Here is an 18,649-nt window from a genome sequence, read left to right as displayed (position 1 = left end):
ACTGGTCCTCACCTACCACCCCACCAATCTCCATGTACAGCGCATCATCCGCCGTCACTTCCGCCACCTCCAAACAGACCCCAGCACCAAGGATATATTTCCCTCCCCTCCCCTATCAGCTTTCCGTAGAGACCACTCCCTCCGCGACTCCCTTGTCAGATCCACACCCCCCACCGACCCAACCACCACTCCCGGCACCTTCCCTTGCAACCGCAGGAGGTGCAACACTTGCGCCCACACCTCCCCCCTCACTTCTCTCCAAGGCCCCAAGGGAAACTTCCATATCCGCCACAGATTCACCTGCACCTCCACCCACATCATCTACTGCATCCGCTGCAGCCGGTGTGGCCTCCTCTATATTGGGGAGACAGGCCGCCTACTTGCGGAGCGATTCAGAGAGCACCTCTGGGCCACCCGGACGAACCAACCCAACCAACCTGTGGCACAGCATTTCAACTCCCCCTCCCACTCCACCGAGGATATGCAGGTCATTGGACTCATCCACCGCCAAACCACAACAACCCGACGGTCGGAGGAGGAGCGTCTTATCTTCCGACTGGGAACCCTCCAACCGCAGGGGATGAACTTGGACTTCACCAGTTTCTTCATCCCCCCTCCCCCCACCTTGTCTCAGCCGGATCCTTCCAGCCCGGCACCGCCTTCCTGACCTGCAGTCTTCTTCTTGACCTCTCCGCCTCCACCCTACTCCGACCTATCACCCTCACCTTGACCTCTTTCCACCTATCACATTTCCAACTCCCCTCCTCCAAGTCCCTCCTCCCTACCTTTTATCTTCTCCTGCTGAACACTCTCTGCTCATTCCTGAAGAAGGGCCTGTGCCCGAAACGTCGAATCTCCTGTTCCCTGGATGCTGCCTGACCTGCTGTGCTGTTCCAGCAATAAAGTTTCAACCTAAATATGGATAACCTCTTATGGAACTGTTTCCATGGCCGATGATTCTTAGGTGGTCTTCTTATCAAAGGTTACTGATTGACTAGACATGGTTGGTGTTTAAAAGCTATAAGAGCTTACTTGCCATTATTCTGCAGAGGGTGTGCCCATTATCTGACTGGAAGAAAGTGAGGACTGCAGATGCTGGAGATCAGAGCTGAAAATATGTTGCTGGAAAAGCACAACAGGTCAGGTAGCATTCAAGGAGCAGGGGAATCGACGTTTCGGGCATGAGCCCTTCTTCAGGAATGAGGAAAGTGTGCCAAGCAGGCTAAGATAAAAGGTAGGGAGGAGGGACTTGGGGGAGGGGCGTTGGAAATTCCAACCTTTTTTACACAGAGAGTAGTTGGTGTGTGAAATGAACAGCTAGAAGAAGTGGTGGATGTAGGAATAGTTACAATATTTAACAGACATTTGGATAAGTATGTTAATAGGAAATGTTTGGAGGAATATGGGTCAAGTGCAGGCAGGTGGGACGTGTTTAGTTTGGGAACATAGCCAGCATAGACTGGTTGGACCAAAGAGTCTGTTTCCATGCTGTATGACTCTATGGAGATGGTCATCTTCTCTGCCTTTCTTCAATCTCCCTCTGAGACTCTCAGACCTTTCATTGCTCCCTTAACATTTTGACCCTTCTCCCTGACCCACTTTCATCCTGATCCCCAGGACCTCTCAGTTCACTGACTCTCATTTAGTTCACCTCTCGTTCTCCCTCACCAGTTGACCTAATTACCCAGTCATCACTCTTAATATGTAGCTCCTACCTTTCCTTGTCCTTCTTGTCCCTATCTCTGTGAATTTCCCCTCTGCCTCCCAGTTGGTCCCTCCATTTCCTCAGGATCTTGCTAGCGCCTTCGTTAATCATGCTCTGTAAGCTCCACTCCCTGTTTGTCTCCATCCAGCCTACATTTATAAAAACACAAATAGGAGCTCCCAGTTTAATGAAGTCCCACTTTTCATTTCAGACCTTTCTTCAATTGAGCCCCACTTGCCTACCTGGCCAGGTTTGCTGCTGTCGGTCAGTGTTGCTGCCTTACTCGGGCAGGCTAATGTGCTTGGTCTGCACTTGGCCCATATCCCTCCAAACATTTCCTATTAATGTACTTATCCAAATGTCTGTTAAATATTGGAACTGTACCTACATCCACCACTTCCTCTAAACTGTAGGTGTTTAAGAGCAAAACAAAGGACTGGCTATGACTGAAACTTCTCATGAGTTGGTGGACCAGGAAAGGCTTCAGCCCTTGTACTGTAATATTTACACAAATAAGTAATAGAAGGAGTTTCACTACCTCTTGGAGGAAGAGGCCTATCGCATAAGTGCATGCCTCACATACACAGTTGGTTTTGTGAATGTAAGTTTTTCTTAATTTTAGTCTTTTTTTCCCAGGCTGGAGGAGTCCAGAACAAGAAGGCATAGGTTTAAGATGAGGGGAAAGATTGCTAAGGGGCAACCTTTTTACACAGAGGGCGGTATGGAATGAGCTACCTGAGGAAGTGATGGAGGCTGGTACAATTACAACATTTAAAAGGCACCTGGGTGGGTATATGAATAGGGTAGACTGTCTTAGAGGGATATAGGTCAAATGCTGGCAAATGGGACTGGATTAATTTAGGATACCTGGTCAGCATGGAGGAATTGGACCGAAGGGTCTGTTTCAGTGTTGTACAGCTCTATGACTCGATAACAAGATTACATCCACAGAGGTGGAGGAAGGCCAACCAATCATAAAGGGTCTGAGAATTTAATTACAAAACTTTTTTTAACCTGCCTTTGGTAGCTGATTTCTTGCCTCCTGTGCTGTCAGGTAAACCCATCCACCGTTCTAAATGCAGAGCCAGAGCATTCCAGTCACTGTCACATATTCCACTGTCATTATAACTCTGTATCGTGAACCCCATTGTTCGTACAAGGTTTGTAAAATTATGCCCACCCTCAGTGAAGCACTCTTAGTTATGTAATTTTTTTTTGTTAAACCAAGAAATGGATAGTTACTGCAAGGGGAAAAATTGCAGGGATATTAGGAATGATTTTGGTCTCCCAGGATATTAAGGGATATGGGGAGAACACAGGAAATGGAGTTTCCAATATCAGCCACAATCATACTAAAAGGCAGAGCAGGGCTGGATGAGCTATGTGGTCTATTCCTGCTCCTACTTCTTTGTTCTTGGAGATAAAGTGATTAGGACTAACATGATTATTCTTCCAAAATGGTATGATCCTCAATGTCAATGGGAGTGTATCCTGGAATTACCTCCTTAACAGCATTGTGGGTTTACCTACAGCACATGGACTGCAATGGTTCAAGAAGGCAGCTCGATACCAACTTCTCAAGGGGCAACAAGGGACGGGCAATAAATGCTGGACCAACAAGCGATACTCATGAATGACTTTAAAGCTAGAGGAGAGTTGATGGGTTGAATGGCCACCTTATGATCTGTGTCATTTCTGTAATTTTATAGTCTACTTTTTATTGTGAATGTATTTTAAACCTGACACAAAGCTTTTACTTATTAAACATTTTTGTCTAAAGACTTATATCTCCAACACTTTTAGTTATTGAACAATTCAGCATGGTGGCTGAGTGGTTAGTACTGCTGCCCCACATCACCAGGGATCTGAGTTTCGATTCCACTTTCACGTCTGTGTGGAGTTTGTTCATTCTCCCCATGTCTGTGTGGGTTTCCTCTGGGTGCTCTGGTTTCCTCCCAGAGTGTAAAGATATGTAGGTTAGGTGGATTAGTCATGGAAAATACAGGGTTATAGGGGAGGAGAGTGAGTCTGGGTGGGATGCTCTTCACAGGGTCAGTGTGGATTCAATGGGCTGAATGGCCTGCTTCCAAGGTATCTGTGCAAAATGTTTAACACAAAAACCCTACTATCTGTGTACCTCTACATTAAGGATTTCAGTTCCAAAACTCCCCATTACATATTCTGCCCTCTGCTTAAGGCTCTGAATTGTAACTATTGTGTAGTACATTGAGGATCTTACCGTAGAGACACAATTATAAAAGCAACTCTATCTTCCTGTGTACGATTTTCTGATAGTATTGAATTTTGGTTTAATGCAATGCTTTATTGAAAATAACTGCAGAATTTCTGTTGCCTATTACTGCATTTTGACAATAGAACATTCTGTCCTACAAATTCTACCTCCATGTAAAACAATTCCTAGGACCCATTCTACTCCATCACAAGATGTTCAATTATGGAATAATCTCTTTTCCACATCCTACTTTTGTAAACGTTTTAACTATAAAATAATCTGCATTATACACACTGCTTCCAGCTAAAGCTTTAAATAATAATTTAAGTGTACAATTTTAATAATACAATTCACTTCAGTGTACAATGCATGGTTATACAAGAAACTCATATACAACCTTAATATTTCCAAGACACTCATTCCTTTAGTTAAGAACAAGTTTTATTGGAGTTCTCCCAAGCCTCCCCATTGTCATAGTAATTATACCTACAAGTTTTGTCTCGGTCATAGTATACTTGCCTCTAATAAAATTAAGTTTTGAGTTAAGTCATTGTCCACGACTTGGGAACAATGAATCTTAGAGACACTGCCTAAAAGACTTAAGGAAGTAGATTCAACATTGTTCTTTTTTGTTAAGAAGAACTGGATAAATACTTAAAAAGGAGAACTATCTGAAGGGATATGGGGAGCAAGTAGGGCTGTGTGACTAATTAGACACACAACTCTTGTAAACATGATTTGGAGATGCCGGTGTTGGACTGGAGTGTACAAAGTCACCTGATGAAGGAATGTCGCTCCAAAAGCTAGTGTGCTTCCAATTAAACCTGTTGGACTATAACCTGGTGTTGTGTGATTTTTAACTCTTGTAAAAGAAGCCAACGCATGTGCTGTAGAGTGCCGCTTCCATGTGTTACTGAGAAAGTGTTAAACTGTCAGATGTATTGTCTTTCAAACAAGATGTTCAATCAAAGCACTATGTGCCCTCCACAAGAACATTAAAGATCTTTTGATGCTAATCAAAGAAGAACAGCAGAGTTCTCAGAGTGCCTTGACTAACATTGATCCTTGAACTAACAACATTAAAGCAAGTTACCTCATCACTTGTCTTATTGTTGTCTGTGGGAGGTTGCTGTGCACTATTTGGCTATAGTTCATTACATTTCATATGAAAAATAATTAACTTGCTGTGAATATACATGGAATGTTTTGGAAATAACTGTACCAATGCAATAATTTTATTTTTATTACCTAAGTACAAGGTTAATTATTATTCTTTTATTACACCCTCTATCTCAGTATAAGATTTTTATTTATAGCAGTCTACATTAAAAATGCTAAGCATAAGGTTCCAAGCATTTAAAATATCCTGTACATTTATCCCAGAGTCAAAATAAGGCTTTCTTATAAAAGCATCCTGCCCACTCCATTTTAAGGTGATTTTGTTATAAAACTATCCCTAATTCACACCATCTTGAATAAAGGGCTGCAAGTTTTATCACTGATTCTTATACACAGTCTGCCTCAGTTTTAAATTGTTTTTATTACTTGCCACTTTCTCAAGACTAAATTATGTGCCTATCTTAGTTGTAAATTCATTTCAGGAGCAAAAGCTGACAAAGCACCAAGTTCATTCCGCACAGGAAATTATAATTTGTGAGAAATTCTGGAGCTGGGGCCAGAATGCCAGGCAGTAAATTATAAATCTTGTTTGTTTGGAATACCCTACTTTTGCAAAAGTGACTGGAATAAACCTATAATATAAAATTTAGAAAATATATTTCCAAAATCTTACTGCAATATATTCTGAAAGTTTAATCATTTGTTCCAGTGTGTTTCAAACATAAAGAAATAACTGAACAGATGTGCAAAATGTGAAAGACAACGTCTGATAAGCAATATGTATGGCTATTTATATGTCTCCATATATACACACGACATGAATACAAGTGTGCTAGTGACTAATGTGCATTCAATTTATTTTACAGGAATAAAACATTCGCAAAACATATCAGTTTAGTAGGATGGTCTGTGGTTCATCTGCAATATTGATGGCCCCATTGCATGTATGACCTTTTCGGTAGCCTGGATTGTTATGTCAAATAGGTATTCAGCCCCTGGAATATGTTCATTAAGGCCCTGATGATTGTTGGCGGACGCACTGTTGAATCAGTTGTGTGTTGGGCTCACATTCCTCAGGCTATCATCCATGGCTGCCCATAGCAAAAATTCATTTAAAAAAAGTCAAATATACCTTCCTATGGAGCCAAGGGCAACAGGAATAGTTCCTGAGAACTCCCTCCACCAACTCCAGCCCATTCTGCTCACAGTGCTAGCCTGTGGGCTGCTATACTCAAATGATTGAAAGTAATTTACAGAATGCAAAACATTTTTTGGATGTCACAAGCATGTAAAAGGCACTATATAAATGCTAGCTTTTTCCCTTGCACGCTTAGATGGGAAAGCTGCTTCTTGATGGAAGAGTGATAGCATTCCATGCAGCTCTTGAATTCAGAAGATACACAGTTGTCTCAGAAATGGTTCAAGACAGTTAACTGCATGTCATTCAAAATATTAAGATACATTAATAAGCAAAGAAAAATATTAATAAAAATATAATTGACTTACAAATGGAGAACCATACTAGTTCTACATATGTGAGCTAAACTTGGTCCGGAAGTTGGAGAATCCTAATCTTTGTGCCATGCTAAAATATTCTTCTTAACTAAAAATACCATAGGAGTCCATCCCAGTCTGAAGAGGGTAGTGTCACCACAATGCAACATGTCATATATATTTTAACTAACCATTCAGAAATGTTTTCATAGAATTCCAACAATGTTAAAGCAGGCCATTCAGCCCATCAAGTCCACACCAGCCTTCTAAAGACCATTCCACCCACACCCAGCTTCTACCTTATCCCTGTAACCCTGCACTACCCATGACTAATCTACCTAACCTACACATACTTAGACACTATGGGCAATTTAGCATGGCTCATCCAGCTAACCTGCATATCTTTGGACTTTGGGAGGAAACTGGAACACCTGGAGGAAACCCACCCAGACACAGGGAGAATATGCAAACTCCCTGTCAGCTAAGCGTGGAATCGAACCTGGTTCCCTGGCACTGTGAGGCAGCAGTGCTAACTGCTGAGTGATCGTACCACCTCTGGAGCAAGTGGGAACTGAGTCTCCAGGTTTGGAGGTAGGGACACAACCACTACACCATGAGAACCTTCATTAGTGCTCTCAGGTAGTTTCCTAATCATGTTCAGGGCTGTTATTATACACCTCTGGAGCAGGTGAGACTTGCAGCCAGGTCTCCTGACACAGAGATATGGACACTAACATTCTCCATAGCACATTTCATATTTTCACACTAATTAAGAAGTTTATCAAATGAAATTAATTAATACACATCAATATTCTCATTATTAAAGCTTTACCAGTTTTTAAATCTAAATTGAATCATCTGAATCTAAAGTAAAACACTATTTTTACTATACTGGGACAGAGACATTCAAAAGAAAATTCACGTTTATTAAAAAGGCACATCTATAGGCAATTGCGAAATCTACAGATTATATTGCAGAGAAATCCTGACAGATTGTATGCATTTTGTTAAATAATAAATCACGACAATACACTGCTGGAAATAACTGAAAGTTTCACTTGTCTTAAGTAACTCTTACTTGTAAAAGATTAAAAACTTTAAACAATTGGAATAATTAACTTTAACAACTTCTTTCATTGTAGATATTTTTTAACAGTGAGGTCTAATACACTCTTCAACAAATTAACATTGTTGGAGAAATACCTTGGAGAAATTATATAATTCTATGTGTTTATTTCACAAGAATATCATTCTTATTATTTATATTACCTCCACCACGGAGGTGAAATTCTCTTCAAGTTAACTAGTTAAAAACTCAATGAAACGTTAAGATAAAGGAAGCAATAAATTGGGAATGGAACAACTTTGCCTCCCTCATGTCCGGATAACTGTGAACCCAAATGGAGAACATGAAAAGTCAAAAGCAAAGCCCTGCAGATGCTGGAAATCTAGAATCAAGACAGAAAATGTTGAAAGTACCCAATCAAGAAGGATCTGTGGAAAAAGAAACTGATTCAATGTTCCAATCAGTAACAAAAGATTCTGATGAAAGGTTATCAAAATGAAACATTAACTCTCCTTCCTTAAATGCTGTCAGATTACCTATTTCCTTTATTTTCTGTCAGAACCAATCAAAATTGTGAATGCAGTGCATAACATATTTCTGGCTTCTACGGACCTTTATAAATAAAAGTAAAAGCTACTGGAAACATATCACCTACTTATTGCTGTACATCGCAATTCAAATTTTCTGCTAAAGTCACATTTTAGCTTTCTGTTTTATCTTGATGTACCATAACAAGGTTGCTACTGATTAATGTAACAAGAATTTATAGAATAATACAAAATAGATTTTAGGCAAACAGTACCTGACAGCATTTGAAACAACAAAAACAAACTACAGTTTTCGTGTGCAGTCCAGTTGAAACCTGGTTCATGCTATTTAGTTAGTTCTTCAAGTGTTTTTAGATGACTGAGCTGTTGGTGGTAGACAGTCATAACTAGAAACTGGCAAAAAAAAGAGATCTGAAGGGAACAAAACAATAGCTATAAGGATTAGATGTATTGAATATTGATTTAAAGGAGGTTTGCACTCAAGGTCTCATGAGTTTTACTGTGTAATCCCTTGAAGGAAGTGAGAACTGCAGATGCTGGAGATCAGAGTCGAGTGTGTAGTGCTGGAAAAGCACAGGTCAGACAGCATCTGAGGAGCAGGAGAATCGACATTTCGGGCATAAGCCTTTCATCAGGAATGAGACTTGTGGGCCAAAGGGGCTGAGAGATAAATGGGAGGGGGGGGGGGCTGGGGGGAGGAAGGTAGCTGAGAATGTAATATGTAGATGAAGGCATGAAATCCTTTGCTTTGTTTACCTTTCCCCAAATGCATTTCCGGGTGCTTCTGCATATTAAACTCCATTTACCACATTTCTGCCCAAACAAACCATTGATATAATTCTAGACTCAACAGTTATCTGCTTCACTATCAATTATCTGGTCAATGTTTGTGTCATCAGCAAATTTCCCAATCATGCCCCTCTCATTTCCAAGCAAATCATTAACATGTAAAACAAAGAGAAGAACCAAACACCAAGCACAATGGAATCCCAATGAAAACTGGTTTTCATTCATGAAAATATCTAATTATTACCATGTCCCTCTTTTTCCTCAATCTAGGATTTCCCATTTCTCCCATCCTACTGTGATTGTCAGAAATCTCAGCCATATTTAACCCATTTCCTACAGTTTCCCTCCCAGCCAAAACCGTGATCGAGTTCCCCTTGTTCTCATTTTCCACTTGATCCACCTTGAAAAACAGCACCGAGAATTCCTGTGCAGAAAGACGCCATTGAGCCCATCAAGTCTGCATCAATCTTCTGAAGAGCATCCAACCCAAACCGAGAGCACTACCTGTAATCCTTCATACAATGGCTAATACACCTCGTCTGCACATCTGGATACTACTAACAATTTAACATGGCCCATCTTTGGACTGTGGGAGGAAACAGTGCACCCAGAGGAAACCAACGTAAACACTGGGAGAACGTGCAAACTCCATATAGACAGTCACCCAAGGCTGGGTGAATCAAACCCAGGCCCCTGGCATTGTGAGGTAGCAGTGTTAACCACTGAGTCACCTTACTGACCTCATTTTCTGCTTAGGCACTTTACAGCCTTCAGGATTCAATGTTGAGTTAAATAACTCCAGAGCACGAACACTGGCCTCCATTTTGATTACCCCCATTTCCTCCTATTCAATCCTACCACTAATACTATTGCACATCTCTCTTTTTGACTTTTACTCTGTGCATCCTTGCCATCTGTTCCACTCGTTTCTCCACCTCCTTTGTCAACAGCATTAAAAAAAGCACTTCAGTATTCTTCAGTTTCGAAGAAGTCTTGCAATGTTAACTATGTTTCTCTCACCACAGATGCTCACAGACCTATTGAGGTATCTCAACATTATCTGTTTTTACTTCAGATTTCGTCTGCAGTATTTTGCTTTTGTTGAACATCTTTGTTTCCTCTTACTGAGCCAATTTTGGATGCAGCTTATTTACTTTTCTGACCAGTCTGCCATGTGGGACTTGTCAAATGTTTGACTAAAATCCATGTCAACAACATGAACGAAAGTGCCCCCACCAATCCACATCTTCCAATCCCAGAAACAAATAAGCAGTGGAAATGGAAAAACTTCGAGGACACTTTCAATAGATGACCAATATTGGCTAAATAACCTTTTACATTCAGACTAAACTAAACCATCATTCCCCATTGAAGCACACCTCCCAAGCATTATTTGTAGATGCAAGTAGGTTGCAGCTCTGGATCTGTGCTACTTCTGCTTCACTGAGGGTGCTCTGTATATTATTTTTCTTATCTGTATATTATTTTTCTTATCAACCTGTTCAGGGACTTGAACCTGGGCCTCCTGGTCAAGAGGTATGATAACTATCATGGGAACATAGGTGCGCAGGCTGATCTGCATAAATATTGTATACAACCTCTCTCAGCTATCTTTAGTTTCTAGCATTTACACGATCAATAGTGCATTTCTGTTTGGCAGCTATTTTGACGTTCTTAGGGATTCAATTTTTATTGATCAAACCTCCCATTTTTTACTGCATTAAAATGCCAGCTACACATGTAAAAGTGTATTAGGGCAGTAGAATTGTTTGGACTACAGTGGCTATCTATATGTGTATATATGTATTCATATTACACAGAAATTAATTTTTACATGACTGGATCGGGACAAATCATAATTATACACTCCAGAGTAATCAGTTCTTGCTCCTGATGTAAATTTTCATTTAAAATAATTATTTTCATGGGGTGTAGCTATCACTGGCAGGACCCCAATTATCCTTGAGTTGAGTGATTTGTTGGGCAGTTAAGAAACAACCTCAATGCTGAGAATCTGGAGTCACATGTAGACCAGACCTAGGCGAGGAGGCAAACCTGAGGGACATCAGTGAACCAAATGGATGTTTACAATACAGTACTAAGTTTCATAGGGACCATTACTGAGACTAAGGGCTAGATATTAAATGCCGCCACTGGGTGTGTTTTAGCTGTTGGTGGTCGTGGCATGCAATATAGAAAAGTTGGCTTTCAAAAGGTCAATTAATTCTAACATTATTGCTGCCCACGTCATAATGCTGCTGACATGGGCAGTTGGATGTGATGGGATTCACAATTCTTTTCAAGCAACTAAAATGGTTGTTGGGGGGGTGGGGGTGTTGAGGAGGTTTGCTGTCATTGAGAAGTGCTTTCTGCTTTTGATCCTTTTGGGCACACTCACTGAGAAGATAGCACCACTCTTCCCTTCCCATCTAAATGTTCTTTAAAATTCACTGCACCATCCTTCTCAGTCCTTAAAGCACCTCCGCCCCAAAGCCCTTGAATTTACCTGGATCGAGAAATCCATGGGGCTTCGTGCATGGGTCCACCTACAGTCCCAACTACAAAGCACTAACACTGGTAGAATTTCTGAAGCAGGGATCTCCTTCCTGAAATAGCTAGAAGTATCAGTTGGAGGTTGTATAGGTCACCCACAACATTTTAACAAGCCAGTTGAACAGACTGCACAACCCTACCCAAGTTTTCAAATCCATACTTCTTTCGCTACTTTCACCCTTAATCTGCCACCAGCAAGTCATCAATGTTTCCAATTGATGAAACTGCACACACTACAGACCACCAAAGGCAAGGGAGACAATTCCACATTGTATTAATTGAGCTTAAATTCCACCAGCTGCAATGGTGAGGTTTGAACCTGTGATCTTAGATTACTAGTCTAGCAGCAATGCCCCTACTTCACCATCTCCCCTCCTGTAGGCCAAAACACAAATTAAGAATGTATTACAAGATTCTAACACAAACCACGGATACACCATGGAAGTTCAAACAATGTTCCCAATTCAGGTTAATTTATGGGAAATGACTGAAATTGCACAGAACATTCCAAGCACAGTTCAGGCTGGTTCATTATAAACACACAACAGTAACAAAATTACAGATGGTGATCTTGTGTATCTACGAGTGAGAAAGGCACAGTTAAAGCTGAAACTGCAAATTTGTTGATCCTTTGTCTCCTTACCTGCTGGTATGATGATTTTCACAATTTTTGATTAATAACTGTGATGTTAATATCATAGTTAAGTTCAGAAAAACATCTGCAGATGATTACTGGATAAAATTTCCATTCATGATGTGCTATGCTTGTGTAATTACAGGTCTTGTATCTTTTTATGATGTTGTCCCCTGATTATAAAGTGTGGATAAACATCTGTTTTTGAATCTTATGAACGCTATAGAAAGACAACCATGCAACATCAATATTAGAAACTAAGTACTGACCGTAGAAACTGCATGTATTGGAAACAAGTAAATGGTGTGATTTTGGGTATCAAATGCAATTGTCTTCGTGACCACAAGAATCAGTGAGCATAATGACCAGAAGCCTTGGTTAGTTTTTGACCATTTACAGTGAAACCTAATGTGTGTGCCTGAAAGTAATCAAAAATAATCATGATACCCTATAACTTTAAGTAAATAGTTTTCAATGAAAGTTGATATTTATTTGGAGTGCAGTGCTGGTTTGAATGAGATCCTATATATTACTTTCAAGTATAAGAAATATTTTTCCCTTAGAAGATAGACTTTTGCCTGATCTTTATTCTAAATCTTTTTTTCTGGAGAAAAATGTAGGTCCACATTTTCTAAATGCCTCAGAACCTTTATTAGAAAATCTCACTATTTTCTATCTTTTGAAGTTAATAGTGCTAGTGATTTTCTAATCAGCAAGCAGCTGCTTGTGAGTTAATGAAACTTAGGAGCCATGTACCAAGGCCACACACGTGGTCACTGTAACACAACTGTGAGTGTGCAGAAGAAAAGACATTACATTTTTGATTGTCAATGGCATTGGAAAATGTATCCCATCTTCTTTGCAATAAATATTGCTTATTTGGACTGAAATATTTAATTCAACTTTGTGCCTTCTCCACGTATTCACTCAAGAGGAAATAGTGCATTTGTGATATTGTTATTAAATTAGCAGTCGGGTAACACAGGCTAATGCTGCGGGGTGTGGATTTCAATCCTACCATCATTTGAATCCAAACAGGATGTTAAAAGCTAGTTTAATGGTGGCCATGTGAATGTTATTTAAAATCCATCTAGAGTGCCACTTTGAGTAGATTAGGATTACTTTCATTAGAAAGACAGAGATAGAGGGGGAATCTGATTGAGGCCCACAAAATCATGAGAGGTATAGACAGGATGGATAGCAAGAAGCGTTTATCCAGAGTGGGAGACTCAATGACTAGGGGTCACGAGTTCAAAATGAGAGGGGAAAACTTCAAGGGAAGTAGGCGTGGAGAGTTCTTTGCGCAGAGGGTGGTGGACGCCTGGAATGCGTTGCCAGCAGAGGTTGTAGAGGCGGGCACGATAGTGTCTTTTAAGATCTATCTGAACAGTTAAAAGAATGGGCAGGGAGCAGGAGGGTACAGATCCTTAGAAAATAGGCAGCGGGTTTAGATAGAGGATCTGGATCGGTGCAGGTTTGGAGGGCTGAAGGGCCTGCTCCTGTACTGGAGTGTTCTTTGTTCTCATTTGAGGACTAAAATCTATTGTTTTTACTGAGTCTGGCCTACATGTGACCCCAGACCCACAGCACATCGGGTGACTCTTAACCACCCTCTGAAATGGCTCTAACAAGCTAATTGGTTCAAGGGCAATTACGCATAGACAATAAATGCTGACCTAGCCAGTGATATTCTCATCCCATGAATTTAAAACAGCCTTAATTTTATTAAAAATTTCATATGAAAATTTGACAAATATATCTGTTTGGGTGAGAGGAAGAATCTTATTAAATGAGTTATGAGGATCCTGAGCCTGAATGGATGATTGATGCAATTTCTGTAGTAATTTTCAAAAACAAATTGAATTAAACTAAAAATACTGCAAGGAGAAAAGCTTGTAGTGATACAGGACGAGAAGAGGGAATGGGGACTAATTGGATTGTTCTTCAAAGGAGCAGGCACAAGAATTAATTGCTGAATGACCTCATTTTGAGCTAAGCGATTCAATGATTAGCTTCTAATAAGGAATAAATTAAATTAAAGAAAACAAATGATTGAAGAAATATCTTTAAGCATTTCCATAGAAAATATTGGAATTCGATAGTAACCATTTTTGTAATAGTCTCCTTCCCCTTGGGATACACCACGCTGCATCATGTATCCAGCAGGAAGGCTCTGCCTCCTAAACTCCCTACAGCGCTGCATTGAAAATGACGTGCAGGGAAAATGACGTGCAGGAATGGAGAAGGATCTGCCCTTTGAATTAGTTGGTTTCTGATTTCTGGTTGTCTTGCTGCAACAAATGGTGTTATGTAATGTCAAGCATACAATGTCACATGTCTGAAATGTTTTAGACTATGGAAACACCACATTAGGAGTTCTTGTGCACAGTGACAATGTCCCTACCTGTGGGCAAGAAACTCTGGGTTCAAGTCCCACTTGTTGACCATGAAAGATGCATTTGTGAAGTCGCCAAATAGATTAATTCTCAGTCTGTAAACAATTTGAATGTGTCTGCTGTAGGTATTAACAGTAGGAAATTCTCTGCAACAAAATCACTTTAGGATTTTTCCCACAAGTGTGGACCAATCCAAAGGAAGTCCATGTCCTTAGAAATGAGGACAGGAGTCAAGACAGACAGACAGGACACCATCTCAGTCAGAATTTAACAAAAACTGGTGTGGTTGAAAAGGTTTTGTTATATTTACAAAACTGCTTGATCTCAGCTAACATTGGTTCATACATCATAATTGGCCTCAGTATCCTTGAACCAAAGAGGCAAAATTCAATTAGTATTGCTAATTCTGCCCAATATCCCAAGGATATTGCTGTAAAACTGTCCCACATGCACATAACATTGTCAGCTTTCATAAATAAATCTTTTAAACTGTTAAATAATCCTTCTCTTGATGTCCTCTAGTTCATGTCACTGGACATAAAGTTGAAGATAGTTCTCGACTCAGCTTCAGGCCATTCACAATTACTGCGTCTAATTTTAGCAGTCTATGAGCAGTGCTAGTTAATGCTGCAAAGATATAGTAGGTTAGTCAGCTTCAAGAGAGAGGATGAAAACTGAAAACGATCTTTCAGCTGAATTCACAAGTTCAAAACCCAATACATAGATTCAGAGTCATGTAAATTTGTGGCAGTTTCTGCTTTTATTTCAGAGTTCCAGCACTTGCAGATTTTCGTTTTACTCACTGCGCAGATTTTCACTTCATGAATGGATACTTGAGTTATTTAAGGTTGCTTGGACTCCATGGAGCTGTACCTAATGATGAGCAAATGCTTCCAGGAATGAAGATGGAGAGGTAAAAAATGTAATAGAAAGGAAGGGAAAATGTTTACAAATATAATCAACTAAATTAAACAATTAGAGATATAGAAACATGAGAAGTACATGAGATTACTTTAAGTAATTCTTACTATATGCTATTAAAAGCAGCTGTGTTCCTCAGATTACACTTTGAGTTGTGACAAGGTAATTATAAATTACAATATTGAAATAGGCCATTCAGCCCAACTGCTCTGTATCAATGTTCATGCCCTGTACAAGCCATTCTTCAGCTAAACCAACCTACTTCAACTAAGAAAGATGTTCTGCAAAGCATACCATCAAAGAAGGGTTTAAAAGCAAATATATAGTCTTGATTTTTCTTTTTTTAAAATACATTTATGGTTCAGCTTGACTAGTTTTTCAGCTCTGCAGGTACCAGAAATGCCCTTCAGCCTGTCAAACTCATGGAATATGGAAAGTGCAAGCACAACAGAGATTACAGTCTGTTCCAAAGTAACAAATGGTATTCACTGAAACTGACAAATACTGTACTTACTGAATCCCTTTGCCAGCTTTAAAAGCTGCTGCACAGCAATAAATTTTTTTTTCTTTACAATTCAAACATCCAGATGTTGCAAAGTAAGATGAGGTAATTGTGGAAAACCAAGGTGTCACTGCCATCACAATTAATCTGTTTAAAATTAAAAGCAAACCTGGTGCCCAGCTCATATGTTTTGGTAGGACTATGTAGCAAAATCATGACATTAACCTGAGGGTGAGATTCTCAATTGCATTGTGACTCCATGGGGAGATCAAGCTGAAGCAGTTAATAAACAGCATTTGAATGCCAAGATTGTGTCAAAAGCCTTAATGCACTACAGTAATAATTGGTGTTTAATGGCATAATCTGGTAACGTCTGCACTGCAGATTTCCAATAAGGCTGCCAACTCTCCAGCCATTAAAAAAATCCACTCGACATTGCAACAAAATAATAAAGGCGCTTAAAAAGAAAAATAAAACTTTTTTTTGAACATCTTCACTTCTTAGGCATAAAATATTAGAGCTAGGAGAAAAAGGTCATTTGACTAGTCTGTTGGACCTGTGAGCCATGATGAAACTCCAGGAATACATCCAACAACAATTGGCAACTTTAACTTCCAGTGAGAATGACAGGGCATAATGCATGCGATAGGAATTACAGTGCAAGTCCTCCTTTGCTGATAACAAGGAAGAAGATATAACCAAGACATATCACAATTCTTAATTTTAGAAGGTGTAATAAAACTAATATTCCTTTATAAATCAATGGCAATCGGGCATTGCTAGTGCAAGCATAGTTGCATTCCTTCCAACATGGGAAATAATTCCAATATGTCCAGTACTCTTTTTTTAAGAAAATGTAACTGTGTTTAAAACATTACCAACTCTCCATCTCCATAAGAAATATCAAATGAAATTAAATATTCAGATTAAGTTGCACTCTTCAGGAAAATATTTGGATACTCCAAGCTGATATCTTGAAATACATGGATCTGTACAAATACAGTAGATACTATAAGATTTTCATGATTTGTGGCATTTTTCTTTTGAGTGGAATTGTTGACACATAAACCATGTATTCCTGTCATAAATTGTGACAATCTATTTCCTACAGGCTGTTTATGCAAAACAGACATTAATGCACACGCCAACGGGTCAGCAGAACAGTGGTCTTTCTTTCTAGAAGGACAATGTCAAATGCAGTCTATCTCATACCCCTGATGGTTTGTTCATTATTATGAAGCAAGAGCCTCATGTTGGATTCCAAGAGATACACTTGGTCCCCTTTGTAAGTGGGGGCCCTGTTGAGTATTTCATAATCCTTAGCCCATGTTTACACGGATGTTTCCCGTTCAGAGCCATGTTCTTCCTTCTTTTTCTTAGAATTGCAAAAGCCATGGAGTCCACAGAAGCAGGCAAAAGTGAACTGGGGCATCACCTATGAGAGTCAGTGCATGGTATCGCACAAACGTTGATCTGAAAAATAAATTGAAATATTTTCAGGATTTGAGAGAAATATGTGGGAAATAGTAAGGACAGGATGATTAATGGGAATCTTATAGATACCAGCTAATGTTCTGATTTTGCTGTACCTTTACATGAGATCTTTGGTGATATCCCCAAAGGCTGCTGTCTTTGCCTATCTCTCTCATTTCAGTTTGATATGACAATCTCTTCCAATCAGAGTTGTAAGCCGATAGGCAGGAATTCCCTTCCAGCAGCTCTAAACTTATATTGGGGCTGTTACTGCGTCCTGAGGCTGCACCAGAGGAGACTACTAGGATGTGACAGTCAATTTTGGTCCCGTTTTTGATGTGGATACGTGCTTAATTGGCCCAGAGATGGTTTTGGTAATGCGTTTATTTGGTAGCTTAGGCTGCTCAGTTGTGTGAATGGAGGTGGATCTGTGCAACTATGAGTCTGTTTTAAGAAGGCATACACTTCATTACCTTGTGTTGGAAAGATGTCTTAGGAATGGCAGAGGTCTGGAACCCAAGGTGAGGGGGGGGGAGGCCTTCACTACTTGAGGTCACTATTGGTCATTCTCCCTGCTGCCACAGATGGAATTGCAAAGTGTGAAGGAGATATATGGAGACTGCAAAGAGATATGGACAGATTAGGTGAGCGGACAACATGGTGACAGATTGAGTATTACATGGAGAAATACGAGATTATTGAATCTGGTAATAAGAGAGAAGCAGAAGGTGCAAACTATTAATGTTCAGAGGAATTTGGATGTACTCATAACAGAACGCAGAAAGTTAGCATGCAGGCAGAGCAAACACTTTGGAGGGCATATGGCCCTCTGGCCTTTATCGCAAGGGGCCTGCAGTAAAATCTGCATTGCTAAAATTACCACAGTATTTGGTGAGTCCATTGTGTTCGGTTTTGATCACTGTATTTAAGGAAGGATTTACTTGCAGTGGAAGCAGAGTAACTAAGGCTCACTAGATTGGTGCCTGTCAGATGATGGAGCTGTCAAGAGGCTGAGTAAATTGGGTCTAAAATATATGGCATTTAGAAGAATGAGAGGTGATCTCATTGAACTGTGTGTGGTTCTGAATGGTCTGGCGGGGTGCACACTGAGACATTCTTATCCTGGCTGGGGAATCTAAAACACAGGGCTTCAGTTTCAGGATAAGGAGACCAATCATTTAGGACTAAAGTAAGGAGAAATTTCTTAACTCAAAAG

At 39.9% G+C, this 18,649-nt stretch overlaps 1 long non-coding RNA gene across 8 annotated transcripts in view; it reads right to left on the bottom strand.

The window, feature by feature from the left end:
* The window catches only part of LOC122563052 (uncharacterized), a 146,750-nt gene that overhangs the window by 9,516 nt on the left and 118,585 nt on the right, over positions 1 to 18,649 (bottom strand). For 6 of the 8 annotated variants that reach the window (XR_015750885.1, XR_015750880.1, XR_015750883.1 and 3 more), the window contains exon 2: positions 7,461 to 17,433. This is a non-coding gene — a long non-coding RNA (uncharacterized LOC122563052). Of the gene's footprint in view, positions 1 to 912; positions 17,434 to 18,649 lie in introns of those variants that run through there. The other 2 variants (XR_006315476.2, XR_015750887.1) reach the window with 1 other exon arrangement.

Source organism: Chiloscyllium plagiosum, unplaced genomic scaffold (assembly GCF_037043375.1).
Source record: "Chiloscyllium plagiosum isolate Xiang-an unplaced genomic scaffold, Cpla_swu_hap1 HiC_scaffold_26, whole genome shotgun sequence".
Classification (NCBI taxonomy): Eukaryota; Metazoa; Chordata; class Chondrichthyes; order Orectolobiformes; family Hemiscylliidae; genus Chiloscyllium; species Chiloscyllium plagiosum.
Note: the sequence above shows the minus strand (reverse complement) of the source record. Positions and strands in the feature narration are given on the sequence as shown.